We start from the raw sequence: 20,327 nt of genomic DNA, 5'->3' as shown, positions 1-20,327 counted from the left end.
ATGTGAACAAACGGCTTTATGCTTTGGAGCCAATCACTTGCTCTCTTGATACTTGATCTTCCTTTCTTGTGAAATTCAGGTTGATTGGACTTCCTATATGGATCCTGAAAGTGAGTGATGTTTCTTTTCTTTTCTTTTTTATTTTAAAAAAATATTTATTTATACAACAAGAAAAAACAAGAAAACACACACACACACAAAAAACACAAGTACCAAATTACACACAAATTACAAAAATAACCATAGACACATAATTTTCTTGGCAAACAATAAAACATCTATTGGTCTTAACACTAAAGACCCAACTTCCCGTCTATTCCATATTTCAAGTTCAAATTACTTATTGCCAATACACATTTTTTTCATAATTAAACTTATTCTCAATAAATCTAATTTCTTCTCTCTACCTAGCAACTATTACTGAAGTTCCTCGAATGCTGCAACAGAATTTAAACTACTATATTTATTTTTCAGATATTCTTTGAAAACCTCCCATTTAGAAACAAATTCCTGTTTGGATTTATTCTTTATTTTTTCTGATAAACCATCTAATTCAGCATATTCTGTCAACTTTTGGATCCAATCTTGTATAGAGGGGATTTCATTACTCTTCCATTTTGCTGCGATCAAAACTCTTGCTGCCGCCGTCGCATATAAAAAGATACCCTTCCTCTTTTGTGGAATATCCAAATCTGTTATTCCCAGGAGGTAGGCCTCTGGTTTTTTATTGAATGAGATCTTTAGCATTTTTTGCAGTTCTACATGTATACTCTCCCAGAATACCTGTATTTTCCTACATGTCCACCACATATGGTAGAATGTTCCTGAGTCTCCGCATCTCCAACAATTACTTGACACATTTTTATACATTTTTGAGAGTTTCCATGGTGTTAGATACCATCGATGTTGCATTTTTTGAAAGTTCTCTCTAATCATGTAACAATTTGTGAATTTCCAATTGATCTTCCATAAATTTTCCCATTGGGCCATGGTTATTGAATGGCCAAAATCCTGAGACCACCTCACCATTGCCACTGTTACCTCCTCCTCCTTGACTGTCCAGTCAAGGAGGAGTCGGTAAGTTTTGGAAAGAGTTTTTCTTTTAGAATTTACAAGATCAGATTCGAATCGGGAAGTTTCTACTGAGAACCCCTTTTGTTTGTCAGATTTAAATTTTTCAAATAACTGATGGTATTGGAACCAGTCTGAAATGTGTTCTCTTATTTCCTCAAATTTTTTAAATTTTATTTGGTTATCTTCATTTTTTAGAAGTATTTTATATGTTGGCCAGCTTTCCTGAGTATTTTTCCGTTTTACTGCTATGGCTTCTACTGGAGACTTTAGGCTCCATCAGGTTTTTATATTTTTCCCATACAGCAAAGAGTGACTTTCTTATTATATGGTTGGTAAAATTTTTATGAATTTTCGCTTTTCCATATATTAGGTAGGCGTGCCATCCCCAACGGTTGTCAAAACCTTCCAGGTCCAGGAGGTCCGGATCCTGCAACGTGCACCAATCTTTTAACCAGGTGAAACAGGCTGCCTCATAATAAAGTTTTAGGTCGGGTAGGGAAAAGCCTCCTCTCTCTCTTATGTCTATTAAGATCAGGTGTTTAATCCTGGGTTTCTTCCCTTCCCACAAAAATTTGGAAATTTCTCTTTGCCATATCTTGAGACAACCTGCTTCACCGAGTATCGGAATCATTTGAAATAAAAAGATTAATTTTGGAAGCACATTCATCTTTATAATGGAAATCCTACCGAGAAATGTTAATTTTTGTTTACTCCAGGTTACCAAGTTTTTTCTAATCTCTAGCCAAGTTTTGGTGTAATTATCCTGAAATAAGTTTATGTTCTTGGGGGTGATCCAAATACCCAAGTATTTTGCTTTTGAAGAGATTTTCAAGCCCAATATTTTTTCTAAGTCGTCCTTTTCTTCTGTGGTTACATTTTTAACAAGCATTTTTGTTTTTGTAATATTCAGCTTAAAGCCTGCCACTTCTCCAAATTCTTTAATCAGTTCCAGCACTCTTTTCAGACTTTCTTTAGGGTTTTCAGTCATAACGAGTAGATCGTCCGCGAAAGCTTTAATTTTATATGTTTTGTTTCCCAGAGTGATGCCTTTAACAAGCTGATCCCTTCTTATCTGATTGTTCAATACTTCCATCACCAAGATAAATATCAGTGGAGACAGTGGGCAGCCCTGTCTGGTTCCCTTGTTTATTTTGCACTCCTCAGTAATTCTTCCGTTGATGATCAATTTTGCATATTGTTCTGAGTAGATGGCATTTATTCCTTTACAAATATTTTCTCCCAGTCCGATTTCTTCCATTAATTTTTTCATAAACTTCCAGGACACGTTATCAAAAGCTTTTTCAGCGCCTACCAACATAATAGCTGCTGGTTTATCAATTTTAATATCCAAATATTCTAATACATTGATCACACATCTAATATTGGATTGCATAAATCGTCCGGGAAGAAATCCGGTTTGATCTTTATGAATTATCTCTTTCAGCACCATTTTTAATCTATTTGCAAGAATGTCTGCAAATATCTTGTAATCGTTATTTAGCAGTGCAATGGGTCTGTAATTGGCCATGTTTGAGGCTTCTGTTCCTTGTTTATGGATAAGAGTAATAAAGCTGTCCTTCCAGGTTTTCGGAAGTTTTCCATTTGCCAGACCATTCATTAGGTCTTTCATGGGAAGAAATAATGCTTGTTCTAACTTTTTATAGTAATTAGCTGGAAGACCATCTGGGCCCGGTGTCTTTCCTAATTTTGATCTCTGTATAGCTTGTTGCACCTCCATAGCTGTTATTGGTGAGTTCAAGATTTCAGCTTTTTCCTTAGGTATTATTGGTAGTTTATTTTTGCCCAGATAATCAATTATTTTTTCCAGAGTCTCTGGACCTTCATTATATAGTTTTCCGAAAAAACTAGCAAAGTTTTTACTAATTTCCTTAGGTTCTTGAATCCATTTGTCTTCAATTTTAATTTTATTGATAATTCTATCTTCTTTTTTCTTCTTTAATTGCCAGGCCAGAAGTTTACCAGGTTTATTTGCAAACTCAAAATTTCTATGTCTCAACCATTTTATCTTCCATTCTATCTCTTCATTTATTATCATGGAGAATTGCGTCTGTAAAATTTTTATACTTTGCTTAATTGGTTCATCATCTGGTTTTTGGAAAAGGATCCTTTCCTTTTTTCTAATTTCCTCCCAGATCTCCATTTTCTTCTTCTCCTTTATTTTCCTTTGGAATGCGTTTTGTTGTATAAAGAAGCCTCTTATGACGGCTTTACCCGTGTCCCAAACCGTCTCTAGATCTACTCCTTGATTTAAATTAAACTTAAAATATTCTTCTAAGATTTGCTTGGCCTTCTGTACAATTTTTTCATCGTTTAGCATACTCTCATTAAGTTGCCACCTTTTAACCTTTTCTTCTTTTCCTTTAAAGTTAACCCAGACCGCGCTGTGGTCAGAAATTGTCCTTGGGTGGATTTCTGCTTTTGTAATATTATTTAATAAATCCTTTGTTGTCCAGATCGCGTCGATTCGTCCCGCCGATTTATGTGGCTCTGAGTAATGTGTAAATTCTTTCTCTGTTGGATTCTTAAACCTCCAAGCGTCGAACAAATTCAGGAGTTCTATTAATTGGAAAAATGTAGTTGGGAGTTTGTTCTGCCTCTTTTCTTTCTTTTTTATTGTCCTGTCCATGTTTGGATTGACTACTCCATTAAAATCTCCTAACAGTATAATTTTTTCCCCTATATATTCTATGACTTTTTCTGGGACTTCCTATATGGATCCTGAAAGTGAGTGATGTTTCATTGAGGGAAGGAGTCATCCCTGTTGCCTTGAAAAAAGGGCAAAATTTAATCCTATGGTTCTGAGAAAATATTGTCCAGTATAAATTTGTGTTTTTCCTTAATAAGGGTAATGGCATCTTAATATTGGGTAGTTTTGCGAGAAGCTAATTATTTAATTTTCAATAAGATTTCTGGCCTGGTTATAAGATGGGTACAGCCTTGGTTGTCTTGGAGGATTGCTTATGCCATGGAATGGAAAGTGGGAGTCTGACCCTGTTGGTTCTCTTGGACTTCTCAGCAACTTTTAATATCATAAGCCATGATATCTGTCTGGGTGGGGCTTGATTGGGACAGCTTAGTGCTAACTTCAGTCCTTTCTGACTCAGTCAACTCTGTAGTTCAGCAAATTTCGGCAGAAAGTGAAGCTTGAAGCCAGCACCTGTCAGCTGATAGGCGCTGAATCCAAGCTCCTTGGCATTGGCTTCTTACTCATTGAAAAGGCATTCCACAGAAAAGGCTCACCACAATGAGCATTGGCTGTGAGCCACTCTTCTCACTTATGGCAGCTACTTCTCGTCTCTCACCTGGAGTTGCACCTTGAACAAGTGAGGCCTGTCTCAGCTCTCTTCGTAATACATGGTGTCAAAAGTGGATTAATGCTGCTACTAACTTCTAGAACCAGATTCTAAAAGCTGAAAGCAAGCCCTGTAGCTCTCAAAACTCTTGAGCAGGCACTAAGAAAATACCTGGAAGAGCATCAGAAGCAGTAAGTGTATGCTGATACCTAGCACAGGAGGGGCCACACCATCCCAGGGTAGGAGGACAACTGGCCAGGGTCTGGCCTTGCCTGCAGCTGGGAGGCACAAATGGCTGACTTGCTCTCTCTGCTAAACCAAAGCTGTGATTGGGGGGAGCAAGTTCTCTTGGGGTACTAATGATGTGAGCTCTTCCATCTTATGCTTAGCCAGTACCCATGTAAATAAAAACATATATCACAAAGACACCAGAGTCCCCAGTGGCCTTCATTACAGGGAAACTAAAATTGAGGTTTCTGCAGACACTATTCAAGTCTCTTACTGCTTGGAGATTGGAGTCTGTGTAGCAGAACATTCTGCTTATACCAGCTGCATTGTTACTATTATCACTTGACTAGTAAGTTGCTCATACATAATATTTATTACTTAGGATTTTTATGTGTCCGGCTCAGTTCAGGCTTAATAAGAAGCCCTGGATTGCTACTATATGTCTAAGCTCCTGCAGCCTTGGAATTCTCATGGTCCTCCCTTCTGCCTCCTCCTCTTTTGCTTCCAATTCTTTTAAAAGCCACAGCTTCCTGTGATACCCAAATTTGTGGAACTATGAATTATTTGAACCATGAGATCAAGCTAGAATCGAATCCTAGTTTCAGATTCTAGCTTGTTCTGAAATCAAAGTATAAACAAGGTTTTCAGGGTTAGGGCATCATGGGGTATTAAAATGAGAAACCTCTGTTCCTGATCACCTTCCCTGGCATGTGGAGGAAGAGGAGGAGGAGGACAGGGGAGGGAGAGTGCATTACTCCGATTCTTGCCACAGCTCATTCATGTAATAAGAAACCATGGTTTCTCATTATGTGTGAACTGGGCCCATAAATTTACTAATCACCAATTTCTAATAAAGAGTTCAAACATAAAAGGGGAAAAAACTTAAGGCCGTGTGAGTCAAAAGTTATTTGGAAATTATATTTGGCTTTCAATTTGTGGGGAGAATCATCTTTCTTTGTAATACTCAGGTTCCCTCAAATCTCCAATCAATTATTAAAGTGGCATTCCACACAATGCAATTATTTCTACAACATCACAAGAGAAAAGCTGTATATTTGTTGTGATGACACAATTAATTGTATCTTTTAGGCCTGTATGTCTTTCTCGTTGGAGTAAAAATCCATTCTTGGAACTGTGCCAGAGAGATTTGTAGGCTTGAGTTGAAAATGCATTATAAAAAGAACACTTATTTTCCTCTAGATGGTACAGCTACTGTTTAGCTGAAGATTTAACTATTTCTACATTCTCATTAATTTCTCTCCACTTCCTTTTCTTTTTCCACCCTCCTCAAAATGTTATTTCCATCTTGCAAAAAATTATATTCCATAAATTATAGACAGAAATAATGTAATCTAATGTGTATACTCTCAAAGAGGCAGATACAAAATCACAGGCTAGAGATTAGGTTTTTACAAAGCCTTCCGAAGGTGCTGCAGGTTAAAAAGAGAGAGAGCAAGAATTGAGAATATTGTAAAGGAAAAATGTTTTTTAAAGTGCTACAAGAAAGATGAAGCACTTGTTCATCTTATACAGCATTGCTAGAAAAGAACGGATTTACATCAAAGGGTAACTTAATTATGCCTGACCTAAGGGATTGTTGCCATGTTACTCTTCCAATTATGGTTGGCTGCAACATGATAAAATGGGGGAAATAACATTTCTGCTGTGAACAAAGTAACATTAAAATGTGATTGAGAAATCATGATGGCTCTCTTTTTGGTGGGGAGGAGGGGGGAGTTAGAACAGCACTTTATTAGATAAATAAAAAAGTGTGCAAATTAATAATATGCCTCAGGGCCCTCCGTGTTTGTGCAGACAAGAGCTGTTCTGGTGATGGGTTCTGCTCCTCTGGTTCCTGTGTCCTGACCCCCATCCCCTCAACGTCCCCTGTCAATACTTTCCATCCCCCAACCTCTCCTTCTCCATCCCATCTCGCTCCAATCGTGGCTACACCCCTCTCCAGGATCCTAGTAAACAGTATACTTCAGAGGTACTTAGGTCCCATGCAAAGAAGGTGGGAACACTTCTGTATATTGATTAAAAGTTTTGATTCTGAAGATAATGACTGGTAGACGAAAATCAAATATGAAACACATGTGTGAACAAAAAACGAAATATTTAGTACCTACTTGTTTGTTCTTTGTATGCATCCATTTCATTGATACAGTGGCAATGTGGGGTATATTTCCTTTACTAGAGGAACATGGTTCTTCCTTCAAGATAGCTTGAAAATACGTGACAGAAACCAAAGAGCAATACTGCTGTTGCTTTTTTTTAAAGAATAAGAAGTAGCAGCAAAGCCATTCTCAATGTACTTTATGTGTGATATTAATACAGCTTGCCCTTTTACATTATATCTTTTAATCGGGAGCACACATGAAAAAAGACAAATATAGTTTCAATTAAACTTTGGCAGTTGATCAAAACAATGTTCTATAAATTTATTCCTTCTTTCAACAAGCTTCATTTTTGCAACTTTTATTTCTTAGAACAGTAGGATAAAAGTGAGTGAGTCAAACTAGGGTATGTTGTTGGTACAGCGAAATATCCAGGGATTAGGGAAGGGCCACCTGTGGTTTAAGTTATTTGGTGCTTCACATACTCTGAAAGACTAGTTTTTGGCTGTTATTTCAGGCCCAATCAAAGCTGGTTTGGCGTTAATCCAGAGGCAACACAATGTCTGGAGGTTTGCTGAGCAGCTGCTACTGCTGCAGTAATTACATACTTCTATGGAACAATGCTTCTTCATTGTGTACCATAAAGGAGACAATCTAAATAGGTCTGTTAAAACTGCACTGGCCATTTCTACAGCTCAGGTGCCAGCCTTTGCTTTTTCTTTGTGCACCTACATCCAATATACAATTATATCTTGTTAATTGAATGTTTAAACCACCTGGCTTTCACTCCAGCAATTTCAACATAGGTGTCTTTAATCCATGCATAAACAAAATTTCTAACAGCTTTCTGTATATATAATATTTTTCCTTGCTGAACAGCTATAATTGTCCCAACTACATCTTTTAAGATAATAACCCTGGTTGTTTATTTTGTAGCTGACATTTGTTTCTGCCACATATACAACTGGATTATCTAGCTTTATACGTCTAGGTTGTGCAAAGCTCAGATAAAAACAGCCATAAATTTTGAAGGTCAAATCATGGTGCCATCATAATGCTAGCTTGAAATGTTGTTTGCTTTGTAAACATGTTTTTCAGAGTATTTGGGGTCAGTATTGATGGCTCTTTCATTCTTGTTTGGGGTTACCAACAGGTTCTACAGCAAATTATTGCAAAAGCAATAGTTATTGATAGTGAAAAGCTTCATGGGTTGATATCTGCAAATGCAATATGATCCAAAAGAGCAAACCGGGTCATTTTTCCTTTGTCAGTTGGAAATATCACTCAAATTTCTGCTCTGAAAGTTTTCAGAAGGCTTTGCTCAAATTTTTGATGGAAAACCCAGGTGCAACAGTGACTTTAAACATTTATTGCCAATATTACCACTGTACCATATGTTACAGGACATGGTTTTTAATGCACAGAGATAGAAAAGAAAACGTGTTACTATTAATTCAACAGCCTCCCAATATTTTTATTATCCCTTGATGATTCTCACTAGTGTGCTATTTAAATTAAGTAGCAACAACTGTTGAAAATGTCATAAATGCATAATGAAATGCTTAAGAATATTTATGATCTCTACTGTGAATTAATTTTTAGACAAGCAGAGTGTGGTGCCATATGTCCTAAGGGGTAAACTGAATCCCAGATCATTTCTGTTTTCTCCTGTTGCTGGGTTTCTATGGACAGAGAATGGAGAGCCAGCATAGACTAGTGATTAGTGTGTTAGAATTGGATTGGGAAGACCTTGATTCAGGATCAGCTCACATGATGTCTTGATTCAGGACCAGCCCAAAACACCTGCGGCAAACCACAAAATGGCGCGCGCGCGCGCACACACACACACACACACACACACACACACAATGGAAGAAGGGATCCATATCAGGAACAAGCGGTGAGGATAAAGATCTATATTGGGAACAAGGGTGGAATAAAGATCTACACCAGGAAGGGTTGGAGACCAGCAGCACCTCCTATACTGTATGGCAAGAGGCTGCTGTAGACACAGCAGATCTGGCTTCCAAGGAACACACCACAACTGTTGCTTCCATAGCAGCAGCAGGCGATACATTCCTTGGAGGCCAGATCTGTTGCCCTAGGCAGTTGCCTCACCTTGCCAGCTGGGTAGGCTGGCCCTGGTTGCTACTATAATCTCTTGGCAGTGGAGTCAGTTATTTGCTGAGAGGGACACATTGGCAAAGCCAATCCATTGTTCCTGCTGGCAAGTTCACACAGCCCTGACCTCCGCCCTCTCCCTCCCAGTCAGCGGCACCAACTCCACTAGTGGGAGACTATTGCTGCAGCTCCACCCTTCCAGGTAAGTTCATTCTGCCTTGATCAGTATTTCCACTGGCTCTCCATAAAGCTCATGGAATTAGGCACACTCTCAGCCTAACCTTGCCTTGCATGGTTGTTATGCTGATGATAAAATGGAATGCCCTCGTAAATGCCACTGTCAACACTTGCAAAAGAAAGGTGGGATATAAATGTGAAAAATAAATACATTTTAAGCAGCAATCTTGTTTGTTCCTCTATTTCTCATCCGTAAATGCTGTAGCAGTGTTTTCCCTAGAAGCAGAGAACAGTTGGCTTCGTTCCATTAGTGTGACTCTTCCAGGGCATCTTCCCTCTGCCCTTGTAAGGCCATAGGACCAAGAGCATTTATTTCTAAGAACAGGCTAATTTTAAGTACTTTGGTTTTAGTCATTTGCATTTGCCAACAGGGCTAATTAGAGGAACTCTAGGAGTCTAACACAACCAGAACGCAAATCTTTTAAAAACACAGAACAGCTGGTTCAAAACTGCTGAACTCCACAAGATTAAGTTAATACAATTTGTCTTTGCCTTGCTGTGTTTTTATGACGGCCAGGGTTAAAATCTACCCTTACAATGTTATATAATATTGCTTTTTTGGGACAGCTAGTATCTGAAATGCAAATTCTCGCTATCTCTTTTTATTATGAATGTGTACATTTCTGTGCTCCACTATTCTACTGGATAAAACGCTGCCTAATATTTTATTCCATAAAGTTTATCATGTGACTGCATAAGTAGTAATGGGAATATTACAACAGGAAATATTACAATAGAAAGCTATTTAAAATTTTACTATATTTTTCATTTTTACATTGATGCATGACTCAACATTGTAAAATATTAGTGCTTATTTAATTGTATTTTGACTGCACCATGTTCATTCTAGGCTAATAAGATTCATGGTGCCAAAAATGGTTTCGGTGGGCTTTCTGAAATGGTAAAAAAGCCATCTGTCTGATTGTTAGGCTGTTTTATTGTGATTTTTATAGGAGCGTTGAAACCATATATAGCAACTACCTCTTTTTTTAAAACAAAAATATTCCAGATCTATATATTCTGGCTCTACTTGTTGATTCACTTTAAAGTAATGTTATTCTGTTACGAGGACATTGCCTAAACATCATTAAGAGTGGGGGTGACTGTGATTACTACAACATCATACTTCACAATATATTTTACAAATGCTCCCTTCTATATGAATAAAGGATACAATCCTATACCTTACTTACATGGGAGTAAGTCTCATTGAATTCAACATGACTTACTACTGAGTTGGCATGAACAGTATTGGTCACACATAGTAAATGTGGGCAAGTTTACCCATTTCTTACATACATGCTAACTAGGAGCTGCTGCCTACACTCGCATTGCATGCCAACTCGACCTGCCTGCCACCCACCAACCAGCCCCCCGCTGTCCACCACTCCTCCTTTATACCTGGCCAACCTTTTACACCTTGCCCAAACCCATCATCCCCTCAATGAACTCCCAACCTTCTCCCTATTCCCTCACAGTTGGCCCAACCCCCCTCCCCTTGCCGTTTACTGCACAGAAATCCTCCTCTCTGATAAATAGTACTAAATAAACTATAGTGTATTGACCCAAATTAATGTTACTGAATATTTTTGATAATACCATTAAAAATAGATTGTCAAAAGGGTTGGTCTTATATATGATCTTGGCAGCATGAATAGTAATTGCAACTCAATGGAAAACAGCCCAAAATCTTACCCTGGATTCTTGGTAACCAGGGCCGTCTTTAGTAGATGTGGCGTTGGGGTGCAAATATCTGCCCAGCACCCTCAAATCACCACAGATAGTGTTGGGGTGGCTGTAGCTGCGCACTACCAGCCATCGGGGGGTACAACTCTCCCCCATGCTGCTGTAGGAGAGTGATCGCCGCAGAGGCTTGGGAGTGAAGTTGCGCCCCTCCCAAGCCTCCTCGAGAGGAGAGCGATCCTCACAGAGGCTTGGGAGGGAAGCTGCGCACCCACCAGCCATATGGTTGGCAGGGTGCAGCTGGAGGGTGTGCAGGGAAAGGGGAGCTTGCTGGGGTGCCCCTGAGAAGCTGGCGCCCTGGTGCAACGCACCACTAAACCCCATGGGACAGACGGCTCTGTTGGTAACTGCTCACTCTGGAATAGAGCTATATTGGAGACAAAAACACTTAATTTGAGATTTTGACAAGGACTGGAAGCTCCAGACTCTTTTTATATTATATGGCATTCCTTTATAACCTGTACAGCAGAACCATCATTTTCAAGACAAACCTCATCACAACCCTGGTGTACACACACAAAAACAAACACATAATCACAATAAAATTGGCATGGAACCAGCTCTTTCATTAAAAGCAGCCAGTTCCCCAAGCTGTTGGAATAAAAAAGTATTTGGCTGCCGGTGGAAGGAAACAAAGAGGGAGCCAGTCTAACTTCTCTACGGAGGGAGTTCCAAAGTCTGGGAGCAGCTACTGATGAAAAGCCACATGATGAGTGTTCAAAAGACAACCGCAGAATACAAGTCAATTAACCTTGTTACCTGTTTAAAATGGTGCACATGCACAATGAGGTTCCATTTACTTAGGCAGGTAATTTTTTTGTCTTAAAATATTTATTTATAATTTTATATATAACAAAAAACACATTTCAATAATCATTCAACAATAATTCTAACATTTTAAACCTCAACTTCCCTCCTCTTTTCACAGTTCCTTAAAGTTATTTCCATCTTTCCCTGCATATCCCAGTTGTCTCAAACTATTCTTTTAATCATCTATTGCAAGTTTTTACAGTAGTCCTGCTAATGTCTTGATCTGTTTACAATTTGTTGCAAATATTCAATAAACCATTTCCATTCCTTAATAAAAAGTTTGTAGTCTTGATTTCTTATTCTTCCAGTAAGTTTCACCATTTCTGCATATTCTGCATATTCCATTAGTTTTGTAGCCTTTCTTTCCATTTTGGGGCAAATATTATTGCGGCTGTAGTTGCATACACAAATAAGTTTCTATATTGTTTAGGTAGCTCTGATCCCACAATCCCCAGAAGAAAAGCTTCTGGGTTCTTTTAAACAAATTTTTCTTTTTCAATTCATTATATATCATTTCCCATTAAGCTTCAACCTTATTGCAAGACCACCACATATGGAAAAAGGTACCTTCTTTCTCTTTACATTTCCAACACTTATTCAATTTTGATTTGTACATTTTTGCCAATCTGTTAGGTACCATCCATACAATATTTTCATGTAGTTTTCTCTTAAACCATAACATGCTGTAAATTTATATCTATCTTCCACATGCCTTGGTAATGGTTTTTTGTTTTTTGAGCGATAAAGTCTGAGTAACTTGTAATGTTCATTCCTCAGTCAACTGCTGCTTACTAGCCTACTAGGGGCATCATAAACTTCCTCTGTTTTTTGGCTTGAGAGCTGTACATTTATAGGCCTATATAGTCTTAGTTTGTGACAGATTTTGTTTTGGTTCACAGATAATATGGAATAAATGTTTCACCTTGCTGTTGACACTTGCAGCCCTACACAATAAGTTGCATTTTTCATATGGTCATTATGGTTATACATAGCTAATGTTTAAGAAAACCATGTTTTCTAAGGCACATGATACAAGTTGCTGAGTCATAAGCAAAGTATTTTTAGAATCCCAGGGAAAATGAAATTGTTTCACTTCAAATCTCAATATATCAGAGCTCCAGGGCAAGTTGTTCATGGTTGAGATGCAATCAATTATACTCTCAAAGTAAAAGGGGGGAAAAGATAAGGCATAACATACCAAGTTCTGTTCACAGAGCAGCTATGATAAAATATGAGTAAGCAGAAGTTCACAAGCCATCCCAAATATATTTTATAAGGGCATATAATAAAAATGTTTTAAGGCTAAGTAATATATCTGCTGTGAGAATAGCAATATAAAGAGCAATGTTTGTTTTATTACCAGCCTTGAACTGCGAAATAAAACTCAGCAATAATCCCCCATCTGGAACATCTGTGAGTTACAAAAAAACCTACTTTTCTAATACCCTGGGCTAAAGAAAATTATAAGCCTTGTTGTGTTTATCTCTTGCCATTTTCTCAGAAATACGAATGATTCTCTCTGGTCTTGGATCTTTTAATGAGTTACAGACTGTTGAATATCCCTTTGTGTGTGTGTCTCTCAATAAAGTGTGTCTTAATACAAGCCTTGGAGAAATGGACTAAACTAGAATATACAATAAATATTATAAAATATTATAAAATACTTTTATAATTGACCCCATATTTAAAATTTTCAAGCAGTGCAGTTTTTAGTTTGACCAAGTTTGGATTATATTGGATTTTCTTCCATTATTGTATTATCTGGGGATCGGGAAACTCTGAATTTAGCAGGGGAAAATGGCAGGCTTCAACTTGGATGAGGAGAACATCATGGGAACACTGCAAAAAGGTTTAGACCAACAATTATGAAATATTCAGACAACTCACAGTGCAGGGCAAGGGTGTGTTAAAGACACATGTGGAAATATCTAGGGACCTTATCTGAAGTGAGCAGGCAATATATATAATGAAAATGGAACTGGCTCTTCCAGTGGCCAAGTGAAAAGTAGGTGGGACTCACAGAGCTTTGATAATTGCATAGAAGAGAAAATTTCAACAGGTGCAGATTTTCTTTCAAGCCACACCTGCTAAAATTCTCTTTGTGATGCAATTAGTAGGAAAATAGGGTTTTAAACTTGGTGCCAGTGTGGCACATGGCATGCTTACTCATGCCCTTTTCAGTGGTCAGGAAGCATGTGCATCTGTGTGCATATTCTGAGTGGTGGCAAGGAGAGGGGAGGAAATAAGAGGTGCAGGAAGAGCTTCTAGTCTTTTCAGCCAATCAAAAGGGCAACTAATTGCAGTGATTAGCAGAACTTTTTTACTGTAGTCTTTCCCCAGAGCAAATATCACTGGAAGCATGTAATTAGCAATCATAGAAGACATCAGAAAGTTTAAAGTTAGGAATAGACCTGGGTTGGGGGATAGCCTAGTCTGGATACTTGTGGAGATTCATATACAAATGGAATGTACATAATGTGGCAAACAGGACTTCCGGGTTGGCGCCATCGCCGAATGGCGGACTCCCTCCGAGCTCTGGAGGGAGCCTGCTCGGCAGGGGCTGGGTTCTACCGCGTCGGCGTCGCGGGGACCCTCAAAAACCATGGGCGCTGAAACCCATGGGCATGGTGACTCGGCGGGCACCGTTTGCGCCCCCCGACCCGCGAAGGAGCCTTTTTAAAGGCTACGGAGCGGGTGCCGGGGTGTGTGTGTGTGGTGCTATGAGTCCTCCGCTTCCCCTACCGAGCGAAGCCGCATGCCATTTGGCGGAGAGCGCTGACTTCTTCCATTGAAAATTCGGATTAAAAAGAACAACCCATGAGTAATTGGAAACTGGACTTAATAATAATAATAATAATAATAAATTTTATTTATATCCCGCCCTCCCCAGCCGAAGCCGGGCTCAGGGCGGCTAACAACACTAAAACAGTACAGCGTTATAAAACAGTATAAAAATGGATTAAAATGAGTTAAAATCAAAATTGATGGCAACCATAAACTAAAGTTTTGTAAAGATTGCCAGAGGAGGGAGTCAGGCTGCGCCCTGACCAAAGGCCAGGTGGAACAGCTCTGTCTTGCAGGCCCTGCGGAAAGATGTCAAGTCCTGCAGGGCCCTTGTCTCTTGTGAGAGAGCGTTCCACCAGGTTGGAGCCGCAGCCGAAAAAGCCCTGGCTCTAGTTGAGGCCAGCCTAACCTCTCTGTGGCTTGGGACCTTCAAGATGTTTTTATTTGAAGATCGTAAGTTCCTCTGTGGGGCATACCAGGAGAGGCGGTCCCGTAGGTACGAGGGCCCTAGGCCGTATAGGGCTTTGAAGGTTAAAACCAGCACCTTAAACCTGATCCTGTACTCCACCGGGAGCCAGTGCAGCTGGTATAGCACCGGATGAATGTGATCTCTAAGCGAAGACCCCGTAAGGAGTCTCGCTGCAGCATTTTGCACCCGCTGGAGTTTCTGGGTCAGTCTCAAGGGCAGCCCCACGTAGAGCGAGTTACAATAATCCAGTCTGGAGGTGACCGTCGCGTGGATCACAGTGGCTAGGTCAGGGCGTGAGAGGTAAGGAGCCAACTGCTTAGCTTGGCGGAGATGAAAGAATGCCGCCTTTGTTATAGCTGCAATCTGCGCCTCCATGGAGAGGGAGGTATCGAAGATTACACCCAAACTCTTAACGGACGGTGCTGGCACTAATTGCACCCCCGCAAGAGATGGGAGTTGCCCCCTCAGCCCCCTGTCGTCCCGTCCCAGCCAGAGGACCTCTGTCTTCGAAGGATTTAACTTCAGCCGGCTCCCACGTAACCATCCAGCCACAGCCTCCAAGCATCTGATCAGTGTGTCTGGGGCAGAGTCCGGGTGGCCGTCCATCAACAGATAGAGTTGGGTGTCATCAGCATACTGATGGCAGCCCAGCCCAAAACTCCGGACAAGCTGGGCGAGGGGGCGCATAAAGATGTTAAAAAGCATTGGGGAGAGTATTGCACCCTGGGGCACACCACACACCAAGGAGTGGCGGGATGACAATTCCCCCCCAAGCGCCACCCTCTGTCCCCGACCGGAGAGAAACGAGCGCAGCCATTGAAGGACTGTGCCCTGGATTCCCACGTCGGCAAGGCGGTGGTCCAGGAGTTCGTGATCGACCATGTCGAAGGCTGCTGACAGGTCTAGAAGAATCAGCAGCCCCGACCCGCCTCGATCCAGCTGCCTGCGGAGATCATCTGTTAGGGCGACCAGAGCCGTCTCAGTCCCATGACCAGCGCGGAAGCCGGACTGGAATGGATCCAGAGCCGATGTTTCATCCAGAAACCTACCAAGCTGTTCAGCAACCGCTCTCTCAATCACCTTACCCAGGAATGGAAGATTCGAAACCGGGCGGTAATTGGATAGATCTAAGGGATCTAATGATGTTTTCTTTAAGAGCGGGCGCACCACTGCCTCCTTCAGTTCCCCTGGGAATGTCCCGGTGCCAAGGGACAGATTGATGATATCCCCCAGGGGGGCCCGCACCTCGTCTGGACACGCTCTAATCAGCCAGGACGGGCACGGGTCGAGAGGACATGTGGTGGGCTTTCCAGCTCGGAGGAGTCTGTCCACATCGGCTGGGGATATCCGGTCAAAGTGGTCCAATACTGAACCCGAGGGCAGTCGAGGGGCCTCCAGTTCCTTTATTGTATCCAAATTGGCAGGGAGGTCATGGCGGAGCAACAAGACCTTCTCCGCAAAAAAGCTCGCAAATGCCTCACAGCTGTGTGTCAAATTGTTATTTAAATTGTTATTTAAAAAGGGAAAAAAAATTAAATTCGGAGCGAGCGGGGGAGGTGCAAAAAGGAAGTCAGTCTCCCCCCTGTCGTAGAGGATTTAAAGCAAAGGATTTAACAACTAAGATCGAGTGCTACCTTATTTTGATAAAGTCACTAATTTCACGATGGAAAATTATAAGACTGGGCTGGAGGAGAAAAGTAGAACCTGAGCTAAAATGCAACCCCCCCCCCCGGGAACCGGGAGCGATCCACGAGAGCGCCGGGAGAGGAGAAACAGAGGCTTTGACAGCTGTCAAAGGAGCTGTCAAAGCTGAAGAATAAAAAGAGAACTTTGTTATGAGGACTTTGCCGGTTACATTTGTTACAAATTAGATATAAATTGTTTAAAACAAGGAATAACAAGTTACTTTGACTGTTGGGTGCGATCTGGAAGGAAACTGAGTTACTATAATCCCTCTAGAGGGGCTGTGGGACACTACAAGTATTGCTGGCATGGAATTTGAATTGGACTCTTTATCTCCTGGGAAACTGCAGAAATGGAACACTATTTTGTCTACAGAGGTCTCTACACTAAAGGAGACAATAGATTTATCTATTGAAGAATGGAAGGGACCTGACGTAAAGTTTTGTTCCTGAATAACAAAGCCTCTGTAGGGGATTTAGAAGCTTTTGGAATTGGAACATTTTTGCAGGAGAGCAGGAAAAGAAACTAGAGGAAAGTGAGGAGAGAGAATAATAAGAACAACATGAACAACAAGAATTGGACAAAGCTGGAAGTGGGAACATTTGGGACATCCAGATTTGAAAGGTCTAAAGAAACAAAATTGGAGTTTTTACTCTTAAATACAGAGATCTGGATGGAAAAAATGGACCTTTTTGAGATAGAGCTTTTCCAAGATTGGACGCTTGAAACTAAAGATGATCAAAAAGACGGCAAAGACTATTAAAAAGACGGCAAAGTGGACTTGTGAAGGATTTCGGCCTAGATGTGGGATCTCCAGGATGACAACAGGCATTGATGGACATTGGGGAACGCAACTGGGAAAGGGGGGAGGGAAATTTGGAATCCAAAGGGTGTTAAATTATATTTTATTCTTTGTTCTATTTTCTTTTATTTTAATCTGTTCTGCATATTAAAGAGGGGAACTCGTGGAAGGGAGCGGGGTCGATTTTAGGGGATGGAAAAACATTCTTAACATTGGGTTAACTATAATAAGTTTAAAATTTGGGGTAAGAACTTGCTGAATCTATTTGAAGGAATTGGAATATAAGAGGGGGTGGGGTGGGGAAGTCCTGGCAAGATGCTAATGAAAATAAGGTTATAAAATGGATGTTTTATTTTTTTTCTTTTTTCTGTTATATTTGAAAATGTTCAATAAATATTATTTTTTTTAAAAAAAAAAAAAAACATAATGTGGCAAACATATACGATACCCAGTTTCTCCAAGGTCAAAAGATATGTTTCACATATGCTTAACCGTACTTAGTTTATTTTTTGGCTGCAATTTTGTTAATGTTGATATTGTTTCATAGATTTATAATTGCTGTAAAGGTAAAGGGACCCCTGACCATTAGGTCCAGTCGTGGCCGACTCTGGGGATGCGGCGTTCATCTCACTTTATTGGCCGAGGGAGCCAGCGTACAGCTTCCGGGTCATGTGGCCAGCATGACTAAGCCGCTTCTGGCGAACCAGAGCAGTGCACGGAAACGCCATTTACCTTCCTGCCGGAGCAGTACCTATTTATCTACTTGCACTTTGACGTGCTTTCAAACTGCTAGGTTGGCAGGAGCAGGGACCGAGCAACGGGAGCTCATCCCATTGCAGGGATTCAAACCGCCGACCTTCTGATCGGCAAGTTCTAGGCTCTGTGGTTTAAGCCACAGCGTCATTTGTTAATCATATAATATGACTTTTGCTTTAATTGTGATGTGTTGCTTATTTTTTAAGTTGTTACTTGGTTCACAGTGTTTTCTAGAGTGTAATTGTTTCACTGATAGTTAATTATTCTATATGATTTATGCTATATTTGTGACATCATGTTATATCATGTTACTATTATTTATTGCTTGTTATCTGGGTTTGAATTCATTTGAATGAGCAACAGATCAGAAAGGTAATCAATCAAATCAAAACATGCCTTTGCGGATTTGGGAACGAAAGGCTTACATGCTGCTGACATACTGTAAATGAAAGAACATTTCTTCACTTTTGGCTTGCTCCGGACATAGAGAAAATATATTTAAAAATATGTAGTTGCTGATGTCCAAAAAGTGCACGGACAAAGCATGCTTGAGTCTGGTTCTTCTACTTGACTTTAGGACAGTTGTTCACTGAGCCTTATCCCAAGTTCAGGCCATGCTGGGCATAACTAGCCTTGCAGTTGCAACTGTGGAGTTCACCTTCCAGCTAGTCTGAAGGAACTTAGCAGCTTCCCTGCGTAGTCTTTTGCTGTCCTGCTAGGTACTGATGGTGGACTGCAGGGTATTGTTAAGCAGAAATGCTTCTTAGAAACAGAGCAGAAACATTAGTGCTATAATCACTGTGTGAAAGCGATGTGCTGACCCAGTGGGTCTCTACATTTGGTTCTAGGTCATGTCATTCACCTGGGTCCCAGGTCATGACACCCCAGGTATCATCCTATATTTGTGAATAATAATCCAGACTTCAACCCTGAACACCTTGACCCAGTTGGGCAGTATCAGCAAAGGAAACCTGCATTCCAATCCTGTTTGTGTGTGCAGTTCCAATTCAGTATCTGTATTTAGATGACGATGTTCATGTGCTAATGATTACTGCATAATTAAGCTGCTAATACATAGCCCAGCTAGAAAATTGTAATAACACCAACCAGCTGTTTGGCAAATGGTGATGGGTAGCTCGCTGGCTCATACTTCCCTATCAGGCAAATGGTGATGGGTAGCTCGCTGGCTCATACTTCCCTATCAGGCAGCTGACCCACACCATTTCTAGTTGTCCAACAAGGCTACATGTGCACACACATTTGAATAAAGGTCCCGGCCCTCTTCTTTGGGATCATGGTTATGTGTACAGTGGTACCTCGGGTTACATACGCTTCAGGTTACATACTCCACTAACCCAGAAATAGTACCTCGGGTTAAGAACTTTGCTTCAGGATGAGAACAGAAATCGTGCTCCGGCGGCCTCTGGAACAAATTAAGTACTTAACCCGAGGTACCACTGTGATTTAGGAAGTCAATAAAGAAAAAAATAGTTTGATTCAGTTATAGGTACAGTGGTGCCCCGCAAGACGAACGCCTCGCAAGACGGAAAACCCGCTAGACGAAAGGGTTTTCCGTTTTGGAGGCGCTTCGCAAGACGAATTTCCCTATGGGCTTGCTTCGCAAGACGACAGCCCATAGGGAAATCTCCGGGACAGCGGGGAAGCGCAGCTCGTCTTCCCCGCTGTCCTCGGACCTCCTCCGAAGCCTGGCGGCGGGGCGGGGACACCTCCTCCCGCCGCCGGGCTTCGGAAGGATGCCCCGATGCCGGGCGGCGAGGCGGGAAAGTCTCCCCCTGCCGCCCGGCATCGGAACGATGCCCCGATGCCGGGCGGCGAGGCGGGAAAGTCTCCCCCCGCCGCCCGGCATCGGAACGATGTCCCGAAGCCGAGCGGCGGGGCGGGAAAGTCTCCCCCCGCCGCCCGGCATCGGAACGATGCCCCGACGCCGGGCGGCGAGGCGGGAAAGTCTCCCCCCGCCGCCCGGCATCGGAACGATGTCCCGAAGCCGAGCGGCGGGGCGGGAACGCCTCCCCCCGCCGCCCGGCATCGGAACGATGTCCCGAAGCCGAGCGGCGGGGCGGGAACGCCTCCCCCCGCCGCCCGGCTTCGGGGCGGGAAAGCCTCCCCCCGCCGCCCGGCTTCGGGGCAGGAACGCCTCCCCCCGCCGCCCGGCTTCGGGGCATCGTCCC

The 20,327-nt window shown here is 41.6% G+C and overlaps 1 protein-coding gene across 18 annotated transcripts in view; it reads left to right on the top strand.

Annotated features, from left to right (window-relative positions):
* MAGI2 (membrane associated guanylate kinase, WW and PDZ domain containing 2) overlaps positions 1 to 20,327 on the top strand; it is a 618,960-nt gene that overhangs the window by 122,988 nt on the left and 475,645 nt on the right. The gene's annotated exons all lie outside the window — the stretch shown is intronic.

This window comes from Podarcis erhardii (genome assembly GCF_964252035.2).
Source record: "Podarcis erhardii genome assembly, chromosome: 10".
Classification (NCBI taxonomy): domain Eukaryota; kingdom Metazoa; phylum Chordata; class Lepidosauria; order Squamata; family Lacertidae; genus Podarcis; species Podarcis erhardii.
This window is presented reverse-complemented; position numbering and strand designations above follow the sequence as displayed.